The sequence below is a fragment of the Hipposideros armiger genome, unplaced genomic scaffold (assembly GCF_001890085.2).
Source record: "Hipposideros armiger isolate ML-2016 unplaced genomic scaffold, ASM189008v1 scaffold_77, whole genome shotgun sequence".
NCBI classification, from domain to species: Eukaryota; Metazoa; Chordata; class Mammalia; order Chiroptera; family Hipposideridae; genus Hipposideros; species Hipposideros armiger.
In genome coordinates, this window is record NW_017731427.1 from 1670568 (window position 1) to 1687656 (window position 17089).

Genomic DNA, 17089 nt, shown 5'->3' on the forward strand with positions numbered 1-17089 from the left:
AAGTGAGAAAACTTCCTTCTGACAGCGTGTCACTTCATCTGACCATGACTAAGGTGGCTCAGATGCCACCTGGGTTTCCGTCCTGTGCCCGACAGCCCTGAGTAATACACAGCTGTCGGGCCTCTGCTTTTGAACTTCACAGTCCCCATTCCTAATGCTTTCCTGGAATCCAGGGAAACTCAGTCTGCTGGTGCAGAGTGGCCCATAAAAAAGGAGCTGACATGACGCTGGCTCTCAGTCCTGACTGTCTAACCTTGGGGAGTACACGTGAGAATTCTCTTTAACTTACAAAAGTCACTGCAATTGAAATCAGCAGCCCCCTCCCACTTTCCAAAAAGGCCTTTTCTTGACCAAACAGCAACTCCCTGAGCATTATGGGAAGCCACGTCTTCTGCGTGCTCTGGGAACCATGGTCGTCAGCGACCATTGCCCAGTCATTGTCCAGAAGAATCAGGGTTTGTGAGCACATGCAGAGGCCGTTATCTGTCACCCCAGGCAGGTCACACGGACTCCAGTTCTCTCAGAAAGTCGGGAAATGGTGGTGTACTTCCACTGGCAGATTCCCGGTTAAGGACTGAACTGGGGGGCTTGGCGAGGCATGTGGCCCGGGGCTGACGACGGCGGCACAGGTTCCATGAGCTGCTGGCTTACCCACCAGGCGCCCGAGACCACGGGGGCACAGCTAAACCCAGGCACACTTCCTCCGCGTCTCTGTGAAGGCCGGAGCCAGCCCCTGCTCAGCGATGATCTTGAAAGCTTTATTTGCCTTTTCGTTTCCTGGGGAAATTCCACTAAAGGGGGCGTTTTCGAGCTAAGCAAATAGCATGTTAGGGCACCCTTTTACATCGCCTTCTGACAGCGTATTTCTGCCCGTCAGGACTTCTGCCTCACTACCCAAAGGGGAAAACGCATTTGAAGGCTCGATAGCCTGGAGAGGAACCAGGGTCGTCCGAGCTTTGGAGAACCAGGTTGTTTGCGGAGGGCCCGTCACTAGGCTGTTTAGAACCACACACCCACACACACAGCACACGCTGTCCCGTCGTGTGGACACCAGGCCGGAAGGAGGTGTCATGCTCCCCACACACACCCACCCCCTCTGAGTTCACTGGTCACGGGGCTGAAGCGAGCCAGGCAGTTCAGCCGAGGTGAGCGGCAGCCTTAGGCCTCCCTAAGTTACTCGGGCAAAGCAGAGAAGCGTCCAGAAGAGGGCGCCCTGCTCTTTCCGGAATGACTGCTTCCTTCCTGAGTGACCCACAGCTCAAAAGTCAGAGCTTAGAGGGTGGCACCTTCTCGTGGGTAACTGCACCTCTGCAGGGCGAGGACGTCCTCACCACGGAACCAGAACCTCCCTGCCTCAGCCCTTCGCGTGGCTAAGCCATGCACGAATGGACCGTCAGGGCAAAACGCCCCTGACATGGCTGGGAAAACGCTCACTAGCTCACTGCTCATGTGATGGAGACAGAATTATACTTAACGGAACAAGTGTGCGTATTGGAAACATTTACGTGCCCACAGCATAACACTGCGTTAAGTGCATATAAGTCCATATGCGTAGATTTGTGTGTCTTTACTTCACGAAGCTTGAGTTTGCCTATGAGGAGAAAACACACAAGGAAACAAATACACACACAAAAAAAAAGTCAAAAAAAAAGTCGACACCCAGGAAGGGAAGACCTCGCGTGTGTCAACCGCACAGCAGTTGCTGGCGTTGAACTTCTCGCTTTGCCCACCACCTTCCCGCTGAGTGATTTCAGGAGCTGCACGCGTCCTTCTGTGTCCTGGTTTCCTGCGTGGACGTGGGGTGAGAGGAGAGATGCCCCTTTTCTGGGAGGAGTGATGGGCACACACGCAGAACGCACAGGCAAAACTGGACGGCTCTGAACGGCGCGCTCAGGCCGGCCCGGCCCAACCCCTTCGGCTCATGTCCTGCCATCAGGGTGGCTGTGTTCCCACTGCTGTGTCACCAAGGGGCCCAGGGAGCAGCAACGCTTCCTGGAGCCATTGCCCTGGGAGAGCCATCCTGCCCCTAAGGCGGTAGCTTGTCCTGCCCTGTTCCCACCCGGCAGGGCTCGGACAAAACTCTATCCCACCTGCGAGGAGAGAGTGGACATTCTGCGGGGAGCCCAGTGGCACACCCAGAATTGCTTTAGAGAGTACAGGGGAGGAGGGTCCCCATCCATTTCACAGCAAATTAAAAACTCTTGTGGTTAATGTAGTGTTTTCTGATCAGTGTTTACTCAGGGTTGCGTTTTCCGTTTTCATTTTCAATTGCACAATATTTCAGTTATATCTGGCTGGTGATTTCTGCTGTGGGTGAGATTCCAGCCGCCTCAGTTTCCCTGGAAACATGTATCTGAGTTTATGAGCTCTCACCGTTCGAAATGCCGTCTAGGGTGCAGACAGCTACTAGGTTGTCAGTAAGCTGTGTCGTGGCATTTTGTGTTCCCGAGACCCCGTTCTGGCAGATGAGCACACACACGTGGCGACAGGAAGTGGCCGACCCAGGCCCGCGGGTCCCACAGGGCAGACGGGCGGCGGACTTCCACACTTGACGCCCTGTCTGGGCGCTCGCCCCGCCGTGGGGCCGGGGTTCCCGTTCCCACACACATGGTCGTGGGACGTCTGTCCTCACAGAGCCCTAGGGACACACATGAGAGTAGGGGGAGGAGGGGAGGACAGGGGTGGAAGGTGCACCCCATTTCATTCTTTTCTTTTTACAGAATTTCACAGCTACTATAAAAACCTTAATTACTCCCGCCAAGCTTCTAGAACCAGGGTTTCCAGGAATATCTGGGTTTCAGTCAGCGGGACTGGGAAGATGGTTGATAAGATTCACTTCTCCTGTCATGAACCCTTTGTATGAAGGGCGGGCCCCCCGGGAAAGCAAACCGAGAGCAAACACCTCCTTATTAGAGGAAGCCTAGACGTTTTGATGCGAAAACAAGCATTAGGGGAGAGAGAAAACCAAGCCCATTTTCAGCATGGTTCACGGGCAGCTGATGAGGACAGTGGCAGCCGTGACATCCGGGGTGGCGCTGGGCTGGGAGCACGGCGGCATCATGGGCCTCCCGGGTCTGTTCTGGATTTTGAGAGGACAAGGTTATTCTAGAATTTCTGTGTTTACTAGCCCTGACTTTTGGGGTTTCCTCCTTCAGTACAAGGCCCTCTCCTCCTGAGGGAAGGCCCTCAGCAGGTCACAACTGGCCGCCTTTCAGCTGGTCCTGCAGCTCCAACAGAAAGGAGCCCCGTGAACTGCCACCTTCGTGACAGCCAGAGGTGGTGCCTATGCAGGCGGCACCCCTCACTGTCCCCTGTGCTGGACAGGAGGCCGCGGCCTGGGACTCGCACCTGCTGTGTCCTGGGCCAGCAGAGCATGTCTTGTCCCACGGTTCCCAGAACAGGGTGACGCTGTGGTCCAGGGGAGGCTCACTCCAGGGGGCAGTGACTCAACAGCACACCTCGAGCTGGCTGGGCATCCATTGGGTGGCCCTGGGACAGCAGCGTCCTAGAGGCCACCGCTGCCCACCCTGGTCCCAGCCTTCGAAACAAAATGTGCGGCTGAGGGTCACTTGAGGCCAACAGGGCCACAACAGGACAACTGCACGGCTTCCAGAACAAAGAGGGGATACAGACCTCACATGGCAGCTGCGAAGGGCATGGCCGGGGGACAGCAGCCTGTCCTGGCTGCAGACCCTGGACTCAGAGCCCTTCTTGGCCACGGGCCCCCCAGTGGACCCCTCTGCCTGACCCACTGCCACAGTCATAATGAATGAGCCTGTTGGGTCTCGGGTCCCTGATTTGAAAGCATCTGCATTTGGTTTCCATCCTCAAAAGTTACGATTTCTAATCTCCACCGCACACCAGCGGGAACTTGTAATGTGGCCGTGGACTGTCTCCTCCCGGCTGCTCAGCCACCGGAGTTCGTGCCGTGGACGGGTCCCTGGCCGTCGGAGGACACTCCCTCCGCTGGGCGCCCTCCAAGAGAGCTGCGTGGGTCACCCCTCCCCCAGCTTGGTCCCTCCCTCTGCCTGCACTCAGGGGCTGGTGGCAACCCCGCTTCACTGTTGCGAGAGGGAAGGGGTCCCGAGCTTCCCCCGTGACGCCCTGAGGGGCCGGCCTCACCTCTTCCTCCCTCCCACCAAGGGCGGCGGCACCAACACTCCCTACATGCAAGAAGCAAGTCTTTAAAAGGGAGGTAAATCCGCCTGCTGAGCTCTGCTACTGGCGACACTGGTGGCCCCACGTGGCCTGTGTCACAGACCTGCCCTGGCCTTACCGTCACAGTGAGACTGACCCCTCCCTCTCTGCAGGGAGACTGGGACCTCTGACCTCTGCTCCAGGTCATTGGAACTGCGTGTTGTCCCCTTGGAGCTGTTAACTGATGTCGCAGGTCGGCTGTTGGTGACCCTGATTTCTTATCTCTCCTTCCTGCAAGGTCGCGGGGCCAGCGCCCTGCCTCTCAGAGAATAAGGGCCAAGTGACGAGCGGGTCCTTGGCTCGGCCCAGGCTCCATGCACTATGTCACCTTTGTGTCACAGCTGTGTCACCGCATTTCATCGGTGCTGCTGGGCCTTGAACCTTCCACAGGTGACCTCACAGCACCTGAACTATGAGGACAGTGGCAGCAGGCTTTTCAAACAGATGGCAGATGTCATGCGGTGCCTGCAGGTTTGATTTTGTCATTAAAGATGTGACAGGCAGTTTAGCGACATCTGTCATTCACCAGCAAGGGAAGTGTAGGTGAGCTGATGTAATGTAGGCACATGGAAATCGGGGTGTCCCGTAGGCAGACGTGTCACCCAGGCCCCTCTGCTCCGGGGCTACGGCACAGCCGCCCACCTCTGTGGCAGCGTCCCAGCTGCATGGCTGAAGTGTATGTTATTGATTTCATTTAGAACTTACCTCTAGCTGACACTTTCTTATTTAAATTGTTCCAAAATATCATCTTTTAATGTTCCATTTCTTCTTCCTGGAATCTTTGTACAGAACCAAAGACACTGAGCAAATGTAATAACCGGTGGTCCCATCACTGGAAGGTGACACTGTCCCAAAATATGTCCCCCTTGCCACAGGTGGAGGGACAAGGGGGATGGGAGACCCCCTTGAGGCAGCAAGATGACGCCGTGTCATGTTGATGCCACCAGTGCCGCTGGGTGCTTGGTGACCACTAGGGGAACCGCGGTGAGAAGTGTCCCTATCTTGCCAAAGGCAAAGGCAGCTTCAGGCACAGTGAAGTGGGCTGTGACGCGCACGCACACGCACACTCGGCCACACACTCTTCCACTCGCGCTTACACTCATTCAATACACACTAACACACACTCAACACGCACGTTCGCACCGTCACACTCACACGAGGGGAGGGTGGGAGGACCACCGCCGAGCCCCGGGGCAGGTCTCCTCTTGACCCCGCGCCCTGCAGGTTCAGACGCCCTTGGATGGAGGTCGCTGCTGGTGTCAGGCCCAGCGGGTGGGAGTCGTGTGGGGACAAGCCGCGTGGCCGCCGTGTCTTCCTGACATGTGAGGAAGGCCCAGCATGGCCAGGCCCGTTGGAGCGGCCACCTCCCTGCAGACAACTGTTTGTGGTCCCGGAGGTGACAGGGCCTTGGTGGCTGCAGTGAGATCAAAAGGCAGGCGTCGCCTTCGGCCTCGCTCAACAGGGCATCTTACTCCTGGTTTTCCTGTGAAACGGCCGGCAAGCACAGTTACAGCGTGACCTCAGTAGCTCCCTCAGGTGGCCTGGTTCCCGCTCCCCTGGCACATTGTGTCAGGGATGCTGCCAACACTCGGTCATCTCGGTCACTTCCATTACAACCAAATGAAAGAAACCTTGTTCCCAAGGTTTCGGTCAATGTCCTTTCAAAGCGTTAGACGCCTGGGTGACCACCACACTTGGACTCACAGAAACACCCCTTCGAAATGCTGTCCAAACTGCTGTCAGTTCTTCAAAAGTTGGCTTTTCCAAGCCATTGGAATAGAACCTTGTATTCAGTGGTGCCCATGAGGTGTGTGCAGCTTGGTTCTGGTCACCAAGACAGAAGCACCTTTAAGGACAGAGAAGTCACTTTGTGGCAGCGCACAGGCCCCCCAAAGGGACAAGGGAGAACATTTGCAACATAAGCAGAATGCCAGTTTTGTGTTTCAGAACTCTAGTGTATCTTCAAAATGGTAACAAGTTAGCTGTAGTGTTTCAAATCTTTTGTGTGTTTGCAGCCGGCTCCCTGTTCAGCGTGATACTTGACCCGCCGTTTTCTTTGCCAGACAGGCCTCTGGAATGAGGACAAGCGCAGTGACATTTACAGGGACCCTGGTGGCCTAGAGGCTGCACCTTCTAGAAGTCAGAGGCACAGGGAGACGGGGAGGGGTGTGTGATGAACGCCTGTGACTTGAGCTGTTGCTGTCGCTGTTCTGGGAGCATCAGCAGTGACAAACTCTGCACTTGGCCGAAACTTAGCTGGTTTCCACAGCTACGGCAGCAGGCCGCCTTTGCGGGGGTTAAAACGGTCACTAGTTACCCAGTGATGAGAACTAACACGTCCACGGAAGAATACTGGCCCTGACGGCAGGGCTGGAGCCAACACTCCTTTCCTGACAGGCGCAGTCTGAGCGCTGACATCTCAAAAGTCCTCCTCCAGGCCATGTAGGCACGACGTTCAGGTCCCCTCAGAGCTGCCTTGGAGAGCTTTTCACTCAAAGCTCACAGAACTTCAAAAGAGATGGAAAGTCAAGCCTTTTCTCTGTCGGGCTCTGAACAGAGACTAGACTCTTACACACTCCGTCTTCGTAATGCATCGGTCAGAGATGGTTCTATTCGCTTAAAATAAGAATTGTTCAGCCAGGCTGCCGGCGTGCAGGAGCGGGTCCCCAGGGGAAGGGTGGGGGGTTTGTAGCCACTGGGGCGGAGGTACCAGCAGCAGAACAAAGACTCAGAATAGGGACGCGCGTGACGGGGCGGGCAGTACTTCCATCACGAGCGTCTGGGTCCGAGAGGTCGAGTTGCTGGACAAGACCTGGGAGGCCCGAAAGCCGAGTGAGCTGACGCCCAAGATTCCTGCCTGGAGATGTGGGCACGTGAGCGATACACGTTAAACGGCGTGTTAGACGGATGTGGACAGCTCCGCTTTCGGGTTCGCTGTCCTTCCTCACTCCTCTGTCGGCCCACGCGGAGAGCCCAACACTCGGTCAACGACACCACTGCCACCACGGCACCCAGCAGTCACTCAGTCATTCTCGTGCGTGTGGCATGCAGAGCTCCCCCCACAAGCCACGTCCTCACAGTGACACCCCTGCACTGCAGTGGACCCTAGGAGACTTGGCAGCCCCGCCCGGCCCTGCTGGGAGCCACGCTGAGCTTGGTGATCACAGCTGGGCAGTGAGGTGACACCATTGCCCAGGGTGCCTGCTACAGCACCTGGCAGGTGACGTCACCCAGCGTGTCCTTTACATATGCAGCAACCGGGACCCCTTGGAAATTACCCAAGACTTGTAGGAAATGACACCAAATTGTCTCTGTGGTAAAAATTTAAAAACTTACAGTGACACTCAAGATCAATTTTTCTTCGGTTTTGGAGAACTTGATAATACATACACATCCATATACAGAGGGTGCCAAAAAAAAATGTATACACATTTTAAGAAAGGAAAACTGTATTAGAATTGTAATTCACAGTATATACTGACAACAGAGGATGCATACAAGTCATGTTTGACTTCTGCAATTACAAGAGGTGCTCAAAGTGGTTCCCATCAGCATCCAGACACTTCTGATGACGGCCAACTACTGCTTGAGCAACATTGACCAAAGTGTCCACTTGTGTACATTTTTTTGGCACCCCCAGTATATGCATGTATGAATTTATTTTCATGACGTGCAAATGTTAGCCATCTACCTATGATAATTTCCTTATGAAATTATTAATTTATTCAAGGTTCATGCAACAAAACATAAAAATAGATTGTTATCAGTACCCCTTGTGATTAAGTTAGAATTTTCATAAATAAATCTTTTAACGTATAGACTCCACTAGATACCCTATAAAGTGTAAATGGTTCTGATTATATATGATCATGATAAATTGTCTTGAAATGATGTGCAAAAAAGAAAATTTAAAAAAAAAACCCAAAAAACATTTAAGACACTAGTATGCACGTTACTAAAACAAGGTATACCTAGAAATAGTTAAAGCAGCAGATAGAGTTTATGTGAGACCTTTTTTATAAATGATATCTTGGAATGTTTCCTCTATTTTCATCCATCCGATGGTTACATCGCCTTTTCTGAACCTGAAAAATCATGTTTTATTGCCCGAGGTTTTTTGTAAGTATTTCACTGAATGCTCCTTTACTTGAAGAGTTTTCAAGTTATTTTTATCCTTAAAAATGAGCAGGAGCGGGCACAGGCTGGTACGGGGCTGCACTGCGAGGCCACCTCCTGGGGCTGGAACGCCGTCTGTGAAAAGCAGACATTGTGCGGACAGCCCCCATCTCCGCTCCAGACATTTGACACCATTGTTCCTGAGGCTTCCAGGGGACAGATCTGCAACTGTCCCAAGGAAAGGTCTAAAAATAACCCTAAACGCCCCACAGTCAGTGTACAGATGGGTTGTGCCTGTCCTGCAAAAGGGAGTATGTATATAAAACGTTACCATTTCTGACTAGCTTCTCATTAACAAATAAAAGTATTCTCTGAATATTTACAAAATAACATAACTATTTTTAGAGGTGTGATGGTTAAACTTGATACTATGTTTTAGCTCAGAGAAGGGACGCCAGTCAAAACTAGTTAAACGTGGACTTGCTCACACCTCATTTGCTTATAGCAAATGCCAGAGCCAGGTGACCAGGTCGTCTCGGAAGGCTGAGGACACCGTTTCTAGGACGTGTCTTTGGCTGGGGGACAGGAAAGCAGGCCACCCTCTGCACACCTTCCTCCCCTCCTTTCTTTACTTTGGAACAATTGCAGCTAAATGTTGGATATTCGTGTCTTCAACAAGCAAAAATTCCAGAAGCGCCATAGAAAGTGACAGCCGCTCACATTCGATTGTAAGCTGGTAGTTTTTCTTGACCTCTACAGTGGTAGCTGCAGGTCTGACTTGTTTCTTATTGTGCCGCCATTCATTACTAGAAATGTCACATCGTTCTGCTGGTTACAGATAATAATAAATAGTGTAGGTTCTGTTGTATTAACCCCTTTGGTTTTCTGCAAGACTTTTATTGGCAATTCTTCCAAAATAAACCATCTTCTGTGATTATTTAGCAAACAAACTTCAGAATTGGAAAGGAAGGAAAAAGAAAAATAATATGAGGCAGTTCTAATCCTCCCGGAGGGCTGACTTCCTTTCAATAAGGCGGACATTCACCTTCTCTCTTAAAACTGTCGTTAACTCTATTCGTGATATTAAAACCAACTGCATTTTATAAAACTGCCTTTCGTGTCAAGCCACAGTGCTCCAGCTGTGCAGACGACATCCTACCAAAGCTTCCTACACTCTGGGCGCACAGGCTCCGACTTCTGCAGTCACATGGCACTGACTCTCGGCTCTGGATTCTGTTAAAGCTGCTCAGACTAATTACTCCTGTTCTTACAGCTTGAAATGAGATTACAGATCATAGGGGTCAATGTGCTTTTTCTGCAAAGGGTCAGGTAGTAACCGTTTCTGACGTTGGGGCCCTGCAGTCTCTGCCAGGCCCGCTCAGCTGTGCCTCCCGGGGCGTCAGCAAATGTGTAACTATTTAGAGAGGTAAAAGTACATCGTCAGCTTGCAGGCTGTACAAAAACTGGCGATGGGCCAGACTGGGCTTGGCCACGGTGTGCCGACCGACACCTGTCCTGTCATCGCTGATGTGAGTGTCCTGCTCATCTCAGCACCGGGAAGCCATCCTGGTGTCCGCACGGACAGAAGCCACGGACAATCTCTGCCTGTCAGCCAGGCATGAAAGTTCTTGTGCTTTAAAAAATATCACTGAAAAGCTAACAGCAGTGGGACCTGCGATGCCTCTTCCTGGGGGAGAAGCTGGCTGCCTCCTGGGTCTGTTGATTGCTGGCACAAAGTCACTTTGAGAATCACCAGAGGTGTCAGGTGGAACAGAAAGTGTGTGCGTATTGGGCTCTTTTTAAAAACCTCATTACTTTTATACCACCTGTTTGGGAATCCGGGCATATGGACGGTCACCCCTGCTTTACGATGAAGAAACTCAGGCCCCTGTAGGTGCAGACTCACAGTGCAGCCCCCAACCCCAGCCCTGCTCAGTGCATGGGGCTGTGTCTCCCATGACCCCTGACCTTGCTGTGGGAGGGCTCAAGGGGTGAGCTATTTAGAGCAAATAAAAACTATATGTTCTGGGTACACAAAGGAGGCATTCGTGTGAGCTGGGTGGGTTGATGAGATTCATTTGTGAAAGTATTTTAAAGAAATCTCTGCGGGCAGCCAGGCGGGCGGCCGCATGCCTCTCATAGATGCAGAATTTCTGCCATAGCGAGTCCAGGGCCGCACCATGGCCTTTTGTTTCCTCCCCCTCCCTGGTGACCCTAAGCGCGGCGTGCCAGGGACAGAAGTGTCCCACACACAAGGAGGGTCCTCTGGAGCCCTGGCCTACACTGGTAAATTCCAGGGCCCCAAGAGCCCAGGGGCGCCACTGGTCCCTCAGCAGAGAGCGGCCGGCTGGGAGACACCAGGGACCCCCAGAGCCTCCTCCTGGGGTGCCAGAGTGCAGCCGTGAGTTCTTAGTATGCTCCCGCCTCGCCTCTCACCCCTCTGGACGACTGGCTAGTGTCCATCATTTTATCCTGAGGTTCTGTCCAGGGCACCGAGCTTCGCAGCCCAGTTCGTGGCATGTAGATTTAAGGCAGGACACTCACAGGATGGGGTCCCCACCTGTCCTCCTGTGAGGGGCAGAAGCAGTGTCTGTCGGACACGGTCTACAGCCAACACCTGGCTTCTCCAGGGAGGCTCTGGGTCTGTGTTTAATCAGAGCCCGCAGGGCTGCACGCTCAGCGGCCAGCGCGGATGCAGCCCCCACCGCGATGCCAAGATGGAAAGAGGCCGGAGGTCCACCAGCAGGACTGGTGCGTTGCTTTCCTCAGCGACTATCACGCCAAAGGGGGCCAATGGTCTCCTATCAGGTAACGTGTCAGAACGCTCAGTGTGAAGAACACACAGAAAGGAGCCTGGGCGAACGACCAGTTTCATACCTTGGCCAAAAGCGGGAATCTGGGCAGGCCTCAGGGCCGGTGCCACAGTGTCCGCCTGGAGGACTTGAACTTGGGTGTGTATATCCTCACTTCGCTCCAACTGGTCCCGTGAACAAGCCTTGAAACAGTGTCATTCACGGTGCCCTACGTTGTACAATGGCTTTCGTGGCCTCAACAATCTTTAAGATACCATGTGACGAAAATACGGAGGAAAAGGTAAGTTTAAAAAGCGTGAGTTTAAAAACACCAAATGGAAGAGCAAACCAGGAACAGTTTCCTCCCCTATGGGCGCTTCACCTCCATGTTCTCTTTACCGCACGCTCCGGCTGCGAGAAGCCAGGAAACGAAGCACGTTCCGGTGCCCTGGGGCACGTGCGCGGACTGGGCGATGTGTCCTAACGGACGGCAAGCCAGGAAGCCAGACAGCGGGTCACTCTCGGAGGGGACAGCATCCCCGGACGATGGGACGCATGGCTGCTCTGACTCCTGTCCTCGTGCGTTTAGATCACAGTCACCAGTGCCCAGCACCCACGCCCCAATTGCTGTGCGAATGTCCTCTCCAGCCCAGGAGGGTGACAGCCCCGTTTACATCTTTCCAGGCAGGTCCCTGCATTGTCCGTGTCTCCCAAGTACTTTCTCAGGTTCCTTCCCGAAAGAGGGGGGTGAGGGAGAGCATGGGGCCTGAGCACCTGGGGACCGTTTCTAGCTGCTTCCATGCTCGCTCTTTGAGTCCCGGCATTTCCTTGGGCAGTTGTTGCTCCAGGTCCTGTAAAATGACCAGGGAGTGATTTGGGGGGTCTCCTGGGGGACCTTCGACTGTGTCCGGGGACACTGAAATGTCAGACCCACTGGGACGAAGCGTGTGGACAGGCAGCTGGGCACACGTGTTTGGGAGCCAGGACAAGTCCTAGTTCCTGGGGACGTCGGTGCCTGTGACGGAGGACAGACCTGTCAGATCAGTTCAGCTGTGACTTTGATGGGTTTGGCGTGTTTGTTTTGGCTTTGGTAATTTTATGGGAACTTAAAACACTCAGAACAATCTGAACCATACTCTGGGAAACCTCACTACCTGTGCCCTCAGAGCAGTTGTTTCTAAAACCAAGATCGAAATGTGAGTCAGACAGTGAGTGTGGTCCCACAGAATGAATATAGAAATCCTGTTTTCCATCAGGCAAACTGAGAGCTGGGAGTTCATAGCAGGGGACTGTGGTTTGTGGGGCTGTGATTTTTGCAGAGGGCGGGTCCCTCTGAACGTGAGGTCTGCTGGAGGCCTGGGGCGTGACGTGCCCTCACCGGGAGGTCAGAGCAGGACTGCACAGCTCGGCCTGCGTTAGGAGTGGCCTGGAGAGGGAGGTGGGGACAGATGCAGCCTCTTGGCAGAAGAGTCAAAAAGTGACCTAAGTGCATTCCGGGGCCGGCCCTTTATTCTGAGATGACAGCTTTCATGTCGTTTTCATTCAAAAATTCCCTTTTCCTGAAATTGCGGGTTAGTACACAGTGGTTATTTGTTTTCACTTAATAACTTAGCTGGCAAAATAGAAACTTCTCCGCGTCCTGAGATGCCAATATGAACACCCATCATCCTTACCCCCAATTTTTACTACTTTACTGGCCCATGAAGCCTGGGGACCCCTATTTAGATGGGAACAATGCATTTAAATAAAATAAACCAACAGTGATGATTGGTGGGGGACTAATACTCTACTGCACATTTTTTAAGTTTAAAAGTTGGCGAAACCTCTGTTAGCTGAGCAATGATCATTTTTCATTGTTTCCAGTCTCATTAAAGATCTGATCGGCCATGAATATGAAATTTTATTAAACTTCCCTAGCGAAATTAGAGTTGGGTGACCCCTTACATCTAACGTTTCGAGACCTCTAATCATAGGAGAAAAAATGGAATGAGTTGTGGTGAGAAGAAGGGCCCTGCCCTCTCCGCCTTGTCGGTATCAGTTTAACAGTGACGAGCCGTCGGAGGCGATGTCCGTATTACGTGTCTGTCGCCCTGGCTTGGTGACAATCGTCACGCTCGGAATAACCAAGTGCTTTCTGTTCCTGTTGGCCCGAGGACCCCTGGCCTCAGAGAAAGGTGCAAACTTAGAAGGAAAGCCGCCATGCCCGCAGTGGTCTCTCCCCTATAGGCAGAATGAGGGGGGGGGGGAGACCCCACGGGGCAGACAGCACCTCCCAGGCCCGCCCAGAGGTGTGGCAGCACTGAGGCCAAGTACCAACAGTGACAGCAGGTGTTGTTGCCGGAAGAGGAGTGATAAGAGGCCTCCCGGCACAGGGCCACCATCGAGGTGGGATCCCCAGGCGTCGAGCAGCCCCACACGCTCCGACGGGCTCAAGGGCAGAAACTGCACCTTTGAAACTGCACTTCCCTGAAAATCGCCATGTGTCGTGAGCGGTGTGCGTGGCCATGGCCGGTGTCGCTGACCATGGGGGTCGCTGACCACAGGCGATGCTGAAGTCGGGAGGGCGAACCTCAGCTCTGGAGAACGACCCACAGCACTGCGGCCCATTAGAAAGAGCGGAGCTGGGCACGCTCCCCATCATTCTGGTTTATTGGGTAGGGGTGTCGGGGCATCTGTATGTTTTCTCATGTGGACACACACACACGGGTGGTTTGATGACAGTTATTCATGGAATAGGATTTCCATGGGCCCAATGGAATATATCATAAAATATGTGCCCTAGAAGAAGAAGAAGAATTAAACATAGGACAAGATTCACTTCAGCATCACAATTCTATTTGAGACACACTTGGATGAATATTTGATATGTGTCACTTTCTGAGTATAGCACAGAGTTATTGCGCTCTGAGCTTCTAGATTGTTCCAGGGTGACACTGTGGCTGTCAGATGGCAGTGTCGTCTTCAGCATTCCCGAACGCAGCCTCTTTGGCGTTCGATAGTCGTTAATGCATTCTATCCAGGACAGCCGGCATCGTGAAGTGTGAGTCCATGGTGACATGGTCGGGTAAGCAGGGCACGGGGACGTGCCACAGGACAGCCCCTCCTGCCTGCAGAGCTCAGCCCGGACGTGCCCTGAGCACCCAGCGTCTCTGTTGCTGGCAGGGGGGTGCCCTGGCTGAGCTCTTAGGTGAGCATGGGGCTCTCTATAAAACTCCTGGTCAGGCCTCTCTGCTCAGCAGCTGTGATCCAGAAATGTCCCAGCCACCAGTTGCCTGCAGTTAAATTTTACCCGAGAGGAAAACCTAGTTGCAGTTAAAACCAGTTAGAACCAGAGAAGGCCAGTTGAGGATCTAGACCGGGGACACAAAGAGTCTGCGGTTTCTATATAGAAGGAGAGACCCAGGGACACGGAGCCGGGCACGGTGCTGGGACGCAGAGCAGAGCAAAGGAAAAGCAGGCGGCCAGGTTTGTCCTGGTGCTGTGACCAGGAGGGTCACTCAGGGGCATGACCTCAGGGTCTTGTACTGGGGAACCTGATCTCATGGGCCACCCCGCAGCTGTGTGCGTGGCGGAGCCCCGAGACAGAGCTGAAGAGTGGACGAGCCATGATGCTGTGACAAACCCAGCACAGGGCGGCCAGGGAAAGCAAAGGGAAGACAGTGGCTGAGTCAGCTGGGAAAATACTCCAGAGGGAGAAGCCACAGGACCCGGGGCGCCTGCCTGCGCAGGACCAAGTCGGTGGGAGCAGCCGGACACAGGCAGCAGGGGGCTCCGTGGCCCCCCAGTGCTGCCTCCTCACTCAGGACAGCTGTCAGTTTCTTTAAATAGTCAACACTGTCCCCCGATGTCACCACCCTGTTTGGTGGGTGTCTCTCTGCTCCAGAAAGCACCCGCGGGTGAGTGAGTGGCGTCATCTCTGCTCCAGGAAGCCATTCTGTGATTTTAATGTCACCACCTTCAGGCCGGCGCAGTTCCCACGGAGGTTTTCTGGGGCTCATCCTAGCACTCAGACTGAGGTGCTTTTTGGTTTTCACAGAATTTTCTCACCAGACCCTGTAGAGCTTGAACAGTGAGAGTGTTATCAGCGTGTGTGGTGCAGAGCCAGGGCCACGCCTCGCACACTGGGTACCAAATGCCCCAGAACCAGAGTCCCCGAAACCAGCAGGCTCTGGGCCTCGATGTGGTTAAAGCCTATATGACTGACGCACCGAAGCCGCGCTTGTCCTCCCAAAAATGCTGCCTGTCCACGGATTCCGGCCGCTCCCGTCCTCCCTGGACGCTGGGAGAAGCTGCTTTCCGAACACAGCGGCCTTCTCTGCGCCTCACAAATAGCTGCATTCAGGGACACAAGGGCCCGCTGTGATGGGGACGTTAGTATTCAGAGGGGCTCCTGTTTTGTTGCGGCATTTACTGCTGTACAATGTAGCCGTTGTGTTCCTCTCCTTTGCATGAATTCCTGTTAGCCCGAATAGAAAGCCCAGCTAGATGGGCTGCTGCAGCCTGTCAGTCAGCCCTGCGCCCTGCACAACCTGAAGCCCCGTGTTGCTAGGACGCAAGGAGACGCGTTGTAAATACCCATGTCCTCCCGTGGTTGAATTGAACCCATGCTCGTAAAAGGTGTGCCGTGTTCTAAGTGGCGCATTTCCAGAGCCCTTGGCGTGGCTGCGTTAGACCCCTCTGAGAACTGTGCACCCTCCCAGGAGCCCGAGGAAGGTCCTGGCTCCGGCCGTTTGCCCTGCACTTGGCCGTTGGCAAACCTGTGTGAGATCCCTGGGAGTAAGTCCCTCTGACCTGGGAACACAGGCCAGGGTATGGACTGTCTGTGAGGGTCACTCATGGGACGACCTCTGGACCCTGTGATGTTGTTGGCAGTGTGTGGACCCCTTTGCCTTCTGTGGTTTACATATTTGTGGAAGGATATGTTGTAGATACACAAACCTCCACAAGTAGAGATAACAAGAAACAAGACCCTGCCTCAACCCTGGTGTGAAATCGTTCCCTGCCCACCCCACCCCCAGGGAACCTGCCCCTCCCTGGGCAGCAGCCCCCGCCTACCTGTGCCCACCTGTAGGCCTAGCCATCCTCTACCTGAAGTCTGGCCCCACCCACGCCCCCGCTGGCATCGCCCTTTGCTCTGGGCGAGGCAGGCCTGCGCTTCTAGATTGTCCCAGGGTGACACACAGTCCTAGTCTTCATAGACTGGCCTTGGTCCATGCGCCCCCCCACCTCACCTCTCCCCCCGCCCCCTCAGGCTCGGGGCCCCTCTGCTGGTCTCTGGTGACCACGCCAGGCCCCGCCCACATGGGGGGCTCTTCCCTGGGCAGAAGCACCGACCCCCGCCCCGTCCTCACGTGGCCAGTGTCATTCCATCCCGATGTTCCCTCAAGCAGGCTGCCGATGCCCGCGTCCTGCTCTGCCTGCTTTCATATCATTACTTGATAGGAAATTATACATTATATGCATTTCCTGTGGCTGTCGCAGCAAATGAGCACAGACCGTACGACTGAAAACAACAGGAATTTCTTCTCTCTCTTGGTCCTGGAGACCAGCTGGCTGAACTCAAGCCGTCCCCCTGAAGCCTCCAAGGGAGGTCCTGCCTCTCCCCTCCTGGCGTTGCTGGCATGCCCTGCGTCCTACGTCTTGTAGACATCGCAGCGTGTCCCCTCCCCTGTGTGTCTGTGTCCAAACCCGCTTCTTGGAAGGACACCGGTCATTGGATCAGGGCCCAGCTACTTCAGTATGGCCTCTTCGTCACTTGATCGCATCTACAAAAGATCCTATTTCCAAATAAGGGCACATCCCTAGGTACGCGGGGTTAGGACGTGGACATGCTGTCTGGGGGGACAGTATTAAAGCCATAACATACGCTTGCATCTGTGTTCACGAGACCAGGACCTCATCCTGCTCAGCACTGCTACCCAAATGTCTACAGTGCGCTGCTCTCAGTAGGTGCTGAGCAGATGAGGGGCGGGGGGCTGGGTGGG

General features: G+C 53.9%; 1 protein-coding gene across 2 annotated transcripts in view; it reads left to right on the forward strand.

Moving 5' to 3' along the window:
* Positions 1–17089, forward strand: part of MBP (myelin basic protein) — a 52513-nt gene that overhangs the window by 12667 nt on the left and 22757 nt on the right. The gene's annotated exons all lie outside the window — the stretch shown is intronic.